Genomic DNA, 10,525 nt, shown 5'->3' on the forward strand with positions numbered 1-10,525 from the left:
CTTTATCTTGTATCACAGAGCTTAGAAGGATGCTGGAAAGAAAAAACATTGGGTTTGGTAAAAGTTACAGGTTTCATGTATAAGCAACTGCATTATTAGGAGAGAGTAATCACCTTTACTGCAATTCTATGATTGAGACTAGGGGGGAAATTTGCTAAAGTGAGAGTTTTTAGAAGTGCAGATGTTGTAAATAGCAACCAATCAGATTCTAGCTATTATCTTCTAGAAGGTGCTAGTTAAAATGTTAAGTAGAAACTGATTGGTTGCTATGGGCAACATCTCCACTTCTAAAAACTCTCACTTTAGTAAATATACCCCTAGGGGTTTTTCTGCAAACTTCCGTCAGATTTGCAGACCGGAGATTTACTAAAGGAAAATCCAACTTTAGACAGGAATAAACCATTGCACCTACTATCCATTATTTTATACTGACAACAATAGAAAACCTGGATTTACTAAGCATCAGGTTTAGAATCCGCTGCAAAACCCAAAGGCAAACCCACCCAAATAATAATTGGTGTGAAGTACTGCACAGATCACTGCACAGTCTTAATATAAAAAAAACGAATCCTGCACAGATCATCTACTGCGAATTACCATAGGAAACGGATAAACCAATAGGGTTTTAGGCAGAACATATACGAAGGACATTGCCGTTTGACTTCTATGTACGCTCAAATCCAATGGTTAGTAAATACTTATTAGACAGCAATCCGACGCCGATGTTCATCGCAAAAGACTGCAAAACCCTATGTGCCCCTAGGTTACATTTGAGGCTATTAGTATTCTTTTTTTTAATTATTTAATCCAGTGGATCTTTAGTTGATCTATTACCCGAGAGAGGAGGCTCTTATTTATGACACTCAGGGCTCTCTTATCTTTTTAGGATACCAGTGAGGAGATGATGTACAAGCTCTTTATGGACTTTCCTACCCATGGTCTCTCCAAGTTGAGCCTCGTCTTCTGGTTGACCCTGTACAAATGCTTATTTTTCCTTCATTAAAAGAACTTCATGTCTTTGTAAGATCTATGAGAGAGATGCACCACCATCACCAGTGCCCAGCTGAGGTCTCCCACCACTTCCCTGTTGTGGTTTTATGAACAGTGAAGTCGCTCACTGGGTCTTCTCCTATTTCATGCTTTAAAATGGCATGTCATTAACAGTGTGGACAGTTCATTGTTCCCTCCGCTGGTGGAGTATACTGTAGTAGGTGCACCCACCCCCAGCTCCGCCATGGGCCTAATTGTTAGTACACTGGTGTCCGGGACCTATAGGTGGGCTCTGCAGATGTATAGAGTAACGGATGCTGCACATGTATATTTCTAAACAATGAACAACGAGTAAAACCTGGCACCAGCAGGGGTATATAAATAAGTATATATTTCATTGTATGAGTCACAGGTGATTATGGCTGCTCACCTATAGAGAGGTTTTGCCAATCCCCTCACACCACAAAAAGTATCACAGCGATAATAATAGGTGGCGTTTATCACACAGGACGACACTCGCAGAGGGATAAAATCTACCATAATTATAGTATACTACTATACTATACTATACTATAATCTACTATAATAGTGAGTGTGTGATAAACGCCACCTATTATTATCTTTGTGATACTTTTTGCGGTGTGAGGGGATTGGCAAAACCTCTCTATAGGTGAGCAGCCATAATCACCTGTGACTCATACAATGAAATATATACTTATGTATATATACCCCTGCTGGTGCCAGGTTTTACTCGTTGTTCATTGTTTAGAAATATACATGAACAGCATCCGTTACTCTATACATCTGCAGAGCCCACCTATAGGTCCCGGACACCAGTGTGGAGTTTTAATATATGTTCTATGTGCATTTATTAATAGGAATCTAGAATAATTTTTATTGTTATGTGATTTTTATATAAATTAAATAGATTTTAAGCGTCTGTGAGTGTCGTCCTGTGCGATAAGCGCCACCTATTATTTTTGTGATACATGTATATTTCTGAATGTTTCTGTAATGGTCCTTTTAAAGGAGCTCTATTCTGTAAATCTCTCTACTGGTTAGTGCATTATTAGAGTTCAAACCACCATTACTACAAAGCAACAACGCCAAGTAGACACTTTGCAAAATAGGAACTATGAGGTTCTGGTTAGAGCAGGCTTATAAATTGACACTTACAGTATATGCAGCGTTCTTGGTAAAGGCTTTGTGTGGTTAATATTAATACTCAGTCAATGGGCTGCAAACCACAATGACATATTTAGTCAGAAGTGGGGAGCCATTTGCAGAAGTATTCTGTATAGATTGTATAAGCATGGGGTTAGAGTGTGACCCTTCTGGTATGCTGACAGGATAGACGGCTCTGTATGCAGCAAAATATATGACGGTTATTTTCTTGATTGGATCTGCTCTGACAAGAATCCCATCCATATCTTATGAAGCAGGCAGCAACCTGTGAAACGCGTTATATTGATGGGAACTGCGACACGCAACTGTAAACTGTTTTCTGCACAATAACTTTTTCTCTCGTATTAATAAATATTTATTACATTTGGAACATTTGGTTTTCTGCGTAGCCCCCACTGTAAAACGAAAAAAAACACACTAAATTATAGGGCGCAACACCTCACAGCAGCTCTGGTTTTAAAAAAATGAAACACCCCTTCATATACATACATAGATACAACAGAGAAAACCATAAACATCGCTGAGAGGTCAAAATCCAACGGGAGACACAGATCCCAAATGTGCAGCTGTAATATTCCAACGAAGCTGTCTTATGTTCTCATAGCTCCAACGTGGATTATCATGATATGAGAAACAAAATACAAAAAAATGGGTTACGTAACTATTAGGATGTACACAGTTACTGAGGGATGAGTCCACTGATTCCCAAGGATGTGCTCAGTAGTAGAATACACCTTTAGTGCACGTAGCAGACGATACATGAAGTAATGCTTACTATAAGCTTACATCAGCAAGACATATTACAGGCTCATAAAGGCTTCTTTTCTCCGTATATTTTTTTCCTCACCTTCCCGTTGGTCACATATATGAAAGTGAAGGAAAACTCAGGATGTAGATAAAAATCACTTTTTAATGTTTAAAAAAAAAAAAAAAATTTTTTATATATATATATATATATATATATATAAGCAATAATACATCCGTACCAGATGGTAACAAGCTTAATCCATGAGCTTTACAGATGGTATAGAACCCGGCTGCTCTATTTAAATTCACTGTCACTCACAACGCGTTTCAACGCTCGCTGGCGTCTTTATCAAGTGGAGTGACTATAAAAATGAATACTGTGTAAATCTCCTATTAACATCTCAGTCACACATCTACATCATAACACTGACTTACCCCTGTTATAGGACCAAACCGGCACTGGTATCCACGGCGCCATATTGTCCATACTGCATAAAGGCCCTCATTCAGAGCCACTCGCTAGCGGCAGTACGCTCGTTCCGAGCGATGTTCGCACATCTGCGCATGCGTACGGTTTTTAGTACGCATGCGCGAACCAGTCAGTGCGGCCGAAAATCGTTGGTACGCAATATAGCGAGTGCCTGCTATTTTGAGTGACAGAATGAGGCATATGTGGGTGGTAACAGGGGAAGGTGCTTGAAAACGGGGAGTGGAGATCCGAACGCAGGCGTGCTTAAAGGTCAAAACGGGCGTTTTAAGGGAGTGCATAATTAATACAGCAGCGTCATTGACCACGTCACTTGGTTTTTTTTAACTCAGAACTGCTCGCAAAATAGCGGTTGAAAACACCAACCACAAGAATAGCGAGCAGTTCATACGCTGTATGATGTACTCGATTAATCTAATAAATAGCGGACATGACGTATGGTGCGTGCGGCCAGGGGGCGTTTTTATCAAAAAAACGAGCGTATGTTTTGCTCGCTCGTTCAGACTTAGAGGTGGGAACAGACTGCAATTTGCGAACGGATCATTTGAATAGCCACCCCTTGTTTTTGAACGAACGACCACAAATAGCGAACGGCTCTGAATCAGGCCCAAAGTTTTATAGTGATGGTATCATAGCTCATGTGACCAATTGTTCAGATGCAATAAAGTTTAATTCAAAGAAAAAAATAGATTTAAAAACGAATGTAAAAACTATTGCTTCCCAGTTATTTAAACCAGATAAGTGATTAAGAAGTCCGCTATCTCCCGGTTGCAACAATTGGTCACATGAGCTATGATACGATCACTATAAAACTTTATGCAGTATGGACAATATGGCGCTGTGGATACCAGTGCCGGTTTGATCCTATAACAGGGGTAAGTCAGTGTTACATACCCCCCAACTGTCCCGCATTTAGCGGGACAGTCCCGTTTTTCTGGGACTGTCCCACCCGCGGGCCTCAGTGTCCCGCGTGGGGGGGGGAAGTTGGGGGAAGCATACACGCTGCTCTGCTATGCACTAAAGGTGTATTCTACTACTGAGCACGTCCTTGGGAATCAGTGGACTCATCCTTCAGTAACTGTGTACATCCTAATAGTTACGTAACCCATTTTTTGTATTTTGTTTCTCATATCATGATAATCCACGTTGGAGTTATGAGAAAATAAGACAGCTTCGTTGGAATATTACAGCTGCACATTTGGGATCTGTGTCTCCCATTGGATTTTGACCTCTCAGCGCTGTTTATGGTAGCCCCCACTGTGGCACTAAAAACCCCACCATATGTATAATCCAGCCCCTTCCCCCAAGGACACTAATTCTTAAGTGCTGCATTTACCCTCCTACCCCCCCCATCCTCCTTTACCGCGGCATTCTGGGGCGCGCTTTCAGCAGAGATGTTGGCGGTTACAGACCGTGACATCAGCAGGAGGAGTATTTTCTCAATCACAGCCGGGGGATGCAGCGCAACGGCGCGTTCACATGGGATGCGACCATGCCAACAAAATCTGCTATAGCATCCCGTGCCACCATGCCAGTTACGTGGTTAAAGTGACACTGACTTCAGAATCGTAGCATTTATATTTGTGGTTAAGCATACATCTAGGGAATATAGGGCCTGATTCAGACCCGGACGCTATTTGCGGCCGCTCTCTGGCTAAAAGGGGCTGGCTATTTAAATCAAGCGCTCGCACTGCGTCGCGTAAAGCCGCCCACTAAGTAATAGCGAGCGGCCGCACTATGCGCTCGCACCTGTATAAAGATGCCCCTTTGCCACTCGCAACACACGTCATCTCCGGCAGTTGTAGGATTAATCGGGAACATGGAGAGCCATCGGAGCTGCTCGCAGCGCTTGTGGTAGACTTTTCCCACCACAACATTGCGAGCAGTTCAGGCTAAAAAACAACCCAGTCACGTGTGTAATGACGCTACTTTGCTAATTATGCACACCCATTAAACGCCGTTCTGATGTCGGACACGCCTGCATTCGCACATCCACACCCCCGTTTTCAAACAACTTCCCCTGTTACCACCCACAAACGGCACTATCTGTCACTCAAAATAGAGGCCCGACTGCGGGCTACGGGTGAGCACTTTCCCATACGCATGCGCAGATTGCGAAAAATCGCTCAATGCGAGCGAGCGCAGCATAGCGTCCGGGTCTGAATCAGGCCCATAAAGTATTATTATCAGAATCTGTTTAGTTTATTTTGTACAGGAAAAAGTTTGCACAAAAAGTCAACTTTTTTGAGTTATTGTAGAAGTAATTGCTACTCCTTGGTAAAGCTTTGTGCGTTATCGCTATGGCTTGCCAAATTTGTTTTTTGTTCTGACCTGTGTCCCACAGCATAGCACTGTAGTCCAAGGCAGTGTCTTAAGGTGCGTACACACTGGGCGATCAAGTGGACGACTGAACGATAACGATATCGTTAAGTTGTCCACTTTATCGTCCATTTCTAACCCCAAAAAGATGAACGATGACGACGACGCGCGTTCCCGCGGGTCGTTCGTCATCATCGTTCATCGGGCTGAAATGCAGGCCAACCTGACGATCTCGTCAGGTTGCTGCATGTCAGGGAATGGGGGAGAGAGCCTGGCGCTGAACTATATCGTTAATGATATCGTTCAGCGGCTGTGCTCAATGTCTTGAACGAGACTGAGCACAGCCTGCTGGGGACAACACTACACGATATCGCTCAGGGAGCATATCGTGTAGTGTGTACCCACCATTACTGACCGCTTCATTCTCTGCAGCAGAGAGTGCTTTCCTTAGCTGGAGGGAAGTGATTACAGTAGTGATTGCTGGACACAAGACAATGGTGCAAATTAGACTGTTTCGCTGGTTGCAGATGATGTTGCTGATTCGGAAGCCGGGTACACACCAAACGATGGTGTGACACAATGATGGCGCGATGCAATGATATATCGTGAGCGCCTTACACACTGCATGATCCGGTGTGCGACGGCACGGTGTATGGGTTACATGCTGCATGTAACTGCATCGCGTCGTTCATTGCATCATCGGATCTGCCGTACAGAACTGCAGATGGGACTATGGGCCTGATTTAGAACCGCTCGCAAGCGCACAGCGCTCGTAAGCATGTCAATGTTTGCCCCCTTCGCATGTGCCGTGTCCGGCGTGCGGAATGTAAATTCACTGTCACTCACAACGCGGTTCAATGTTAGGGCGCTAGGGGGAGAGGGTTAGGGTTAGGCACTTGGGGAGAGGGTTAGGTTTAGGCACTAGGGGGAAGGGTTAGGGTTAGATACTATGGGGGAGGTTAGGTTTAAGGTGCGGGGAGGGAGAGTTAGGTTTAGAGCAGGGAGGCATTAAGAGAGGAGGGGGTCGATGTGCAGTCTCCGTCCGGGGTCCCCTACTCAATCCAGGGTAGCAATAGATTCTGGGCACTTATCTGTACCCAGAGTCAAGCGCGCATGCGCAGGGCATTGGGAAAATGGTGCTGCAGCCATTTTCCCGGTGATTTCCCTACTACGCCTGCATGTATGGTGCAGCTACTGCCAACGCGGTACTCCGGAGAGGTAAGTATTAAAAATATGGGTGCGAGATGTGCACCCATATGCACCCATTATAGATATGCCTCTGGATTAGGGGTAGTGGTAGAGGTTGGGTTAGGGTAATTACTGGCCGTTATCAGTATTACAACCCTGTCGGGATGCCGGTATCAGGATTCTGATCGCCGGGATCTAAAGGGCCGGCATCCTGTACCCAGCCTTTTTCCTGCCTGGGGTGTCGCACTCTGCTCTGGTGCTTCTAGCACACTCTGGTCTGTATATTCAGCAGTTTGATGCTTTAGCTGAGTGTGCTAGAAGCAGGGGCGTTTCTAGAGAGGAGGGGGCCCGTGTGCAGTCTCCGACACGGGCCCCCTCCTCTCTGTCCGGCGGCACTGAGCTGTGGGCGGCCAGCGCCGGAGTTATAGACTCTGGGCACTAGAGTGCACCCAGAGTCTATAGAGTATGCACAGGTCACCGGGAAAATGGCAGCGGCGGCCATTTTCCAGTCGTTTTTAGAGCGCCGGACCCTCACTCCGACGTGGGACTCCGGAGAGGTAAGTAATACTATGGGTGCAGGGTGTGCAGTGCGGGACCCCCCTGCACCCATTATAGATACGCCCCTGGCTAGAAGCACCAGTGTAGAGAGCGACACCCCAGGCAGGAAAAAGGTACTGCACGGGTTGTGATAGGTGCAGGCTGCTAGAATGAACACTAGTATCTTACTGTGTATACAACAAGCAGTTGATATTAAATTAGCATAGAAAAATGACATCACAACCACACTAAATAGACACATCATGATAAGGCTGCATGGCGATGCACTGAGACTGCACCAAGCCCGGGCTACTTACAGACAGGAGTCTGGCAGCAGCATTGTGTCTCTGAAGATGATACTTAGATGCTTGGCAACTACTGTATGATACTGACACAGGGGTACAAAGACCTCAATGACTGTGAGCCCTTCCACCGAAGTCTGAAATGATGTTTTTGGGTGGAATAACCAATTCATTAACATATCTACAATGGGCGCAGGACATACTTGCCTACATCCAGGCTGCTTCCTCCGGGAGGAAGCAGCCAGGTCGGTTTAGTAGGGGGGCGGGGCCTGTATAGAGGGGCGTGGCCGGACACATTACAAGTGTTTAGGGGAGGGGTTTGGGGGCGGAGCCACACGATCACATCATTTAGGCTCCGCCCTGCTACACAATGCCGAGGCAGGGGGCGGGGTTATGATGACGCGAATCGCGTCATCAGCCCCTCCGCAGCGGGGGTTTAGCGCTACATTGCGGGGGGACTGAAGAAGTCGGGAGAACTGCCTACTTTTCCGGGGGGCTGGGAGCGCCACCCGATTTTCGGGAGGCTCCCGGCCAAATCAGGAGAGTAGGCATGTATGGTCCAGAATGTGCAGTACATACGAGCCCCTGGGTCCAGGGGGACCCATAAGGCACACGCTGCACCCATATAATTATACTCACCTCTCCGGGATCCCGCGTCGCCCAGCACTGCAGAGTACCGCTGTGGCCATTTTGCCTGGTGTTCTGCTCATGTGCAGTAGAGAAGTCACAGGCGCTTATGTCCCCGGGGATCTGCAGATGTGCAATTGACTGCGGCACAAAGCCAGAGTCTACTGCGTTTCCAGAGGGGAGGGGGTCAGTCTGGACCCTGCTATACATGGGCCCTCTCATTTCTTAAACTGCCCCTGATCCAATACCTAACTAAAAGCCATTCCTGATAGATTAGCTGAAAAGAGAGTGGTTGTACTGTATATAATAATATTTTATATACAACCACTCTCTTTCTTCTACGTTTCAAGTCTAATCCTAGTTGTTAAGGCTGCATCCCCGTCTGTGAGAATACCCAATATCACGCTATCTTACGGGGTCATTTAGTAATCAATTAACTATCTACTATTAATTTGTGTGCAGATATTTGTTGCACTAAAAACTTTGCATTTGGTGAGTACCCATCACCTTGGTTGGGAGCGGGGAGGAGAAGACAGCAGATGACACTTTCTCAAACAGCCCAACGTATAGAAGTTGATGTTATGGAGCTGCTTATCATGCCTTACATCATGAGAGGAGAAGTATCTGTCTATTTAACAAAATCCTAATGTAGGAGACATCCCTGTGTTAGGCAAACTAATGCAGAATACAGGGGCGTTTCTAGAGAGGAGGGGGCCCGTGTGCACGGGCCCCCTCCTCTCCGCCCGGCGGCCGGCAGCACACTGAGCTGTGCGTGGCCAGTGCCGGAGTTATAGACTATGGGCACTAGAGTGTGCCCAGAGTCTATAGTGTATGCACTGGTCACCGGGAAAATGGGCGCGACGGACATTTTTCCTGTACTGCGCATGCAACGGGAAAATGGCCACCGCGGCCATTTTCCCATCGTTTTACAGCGCCGGACCCCCGCGCCGACGTGGGACTCTGAAGAGGTAAGTAATATTATGGGTGCAGGGTGTGCGGTGCGGGGTCCCCCTGGACCCAGGGGCCCGTGTACCCTGCACCCATTATAGATACGCCCCTGGCAGAATACGCAGTGCCCGACACTCTCAGAGGTCTGTGGTATGGAGCAATTGGTGAAGCTCAGAAAATCGCTTTCGCCCTCCCTCTTTCTCTCTCTCCCTCTCTTTTTCTTTCTCTCTTTCTCTCTCAATCCCTCTCTCCCCCCCTCCCTCTCTCAATCCCTCTCTCCCCCTCTCTCGTGCACTAGTGTAATAAATGTGCTAATTAGATGTTTTCATGTGCATCAATTAGATGCATAGTACCTGCACAGAAAACTGTCAAATGAACATCAATCACTGTAATTGAAGTGAAATATCATATTGTACAACCAGTCATGCGGATATTGATACAGAAAAAACAGTTCTTAAGAAAATTCTATTCAGGGGTGTGACACAGTCAGATTAGGAGGTCCCTCTCCTGGGTAGAGGACTCTTTCCTTACACACACACACACACAGCAGCAGGGAAGCAGCACACCAGTCTGGATGCAAGTACAAGCTGGTCGGCGCCAGTCTTTATTGTACAAATGTCAGAAATAACATAAAGAAAACATAAATATAAATCCTAGCCCTGTCGGGGCACTAACTTCACAGGTGGTTCCCTCACTACCAGAACCTGGCAGGGCCTAATGCCTTCACCAGCAACAAAGCACAGCACAGTACTCACAGATAGGTTTTCCAAGTGTCTCTGAGCAAACTCCCTGTCTGCTCTCCCAGGTGAGACAATCAGCCCTCAACACTCTAGGCTTATATTGGCCACCCTCAGGTGGGAACCCAATCAAGCCTGTTACCAGGCTAAGAGAACCAAAACCTGGAGTGGCCGTGGGTGGAGCCCTCCCTCTCCTCTCACCCACAACCCCCAGGTCCCAAACCGGCTTTTCAAAAAGCCAAGACTCAAGCCTGCTTCACTGCAGACTTTCTCCTGGGGTTTTTTAAAACACATAAGACAGGAATCTGGGACAAATGTACCTGCCACAGACAACTTTACCAGTGATCCTATCACATATGTCAATTATGACGCCAGCCCGTGTCCCCCTCCAACAAATCCTTGCAGTTGCTTTATTACTTTGATTATAGAATATAGTACTATTTTGGGACATAGCTCTG

At 46.3% G+C, this 10,525-nt stretch overlaps 1 protein-coding gene across 1 annotated transcript in view; it reads right to left on the minus strand.

Annotated features, from left to right (window-relative positions):
- The window catches only part of LOC148509057 (protein NKG7-like), a 31,425-nt gene extending 21,305 nt beyond the window's left edge, over nt 1–10,120 (minus strand). The window contains exon 1 of the mRNA XM_088443634.1: nt 10,086–10,120. The gene's annotated coding sequence lies outside the window, so the exon portion shown is untranslated. The remainder of the gene's footprint in view (nt 1–10,085) is intronic.
- Nucleotides 10,121–10,525: the final 405 nt, after the last annotated feature.

This window comes from Taudactylus pleione, unplaced genomic scaffold, assembly GCF_031769625.1.
Source record: "Taudactylus pleione unplaced genomic scaffold, aTauple2 ptg000332l, whole genome shotgun sequence".
In the NCBI taxonomy this organism is placed as follows: domain Eukaryota; kingdom Metazoa; phylum Chordata; class Amphibia; order Anura; family Myobatrachidae; genus Taudactylus; species Taudactylus pleione.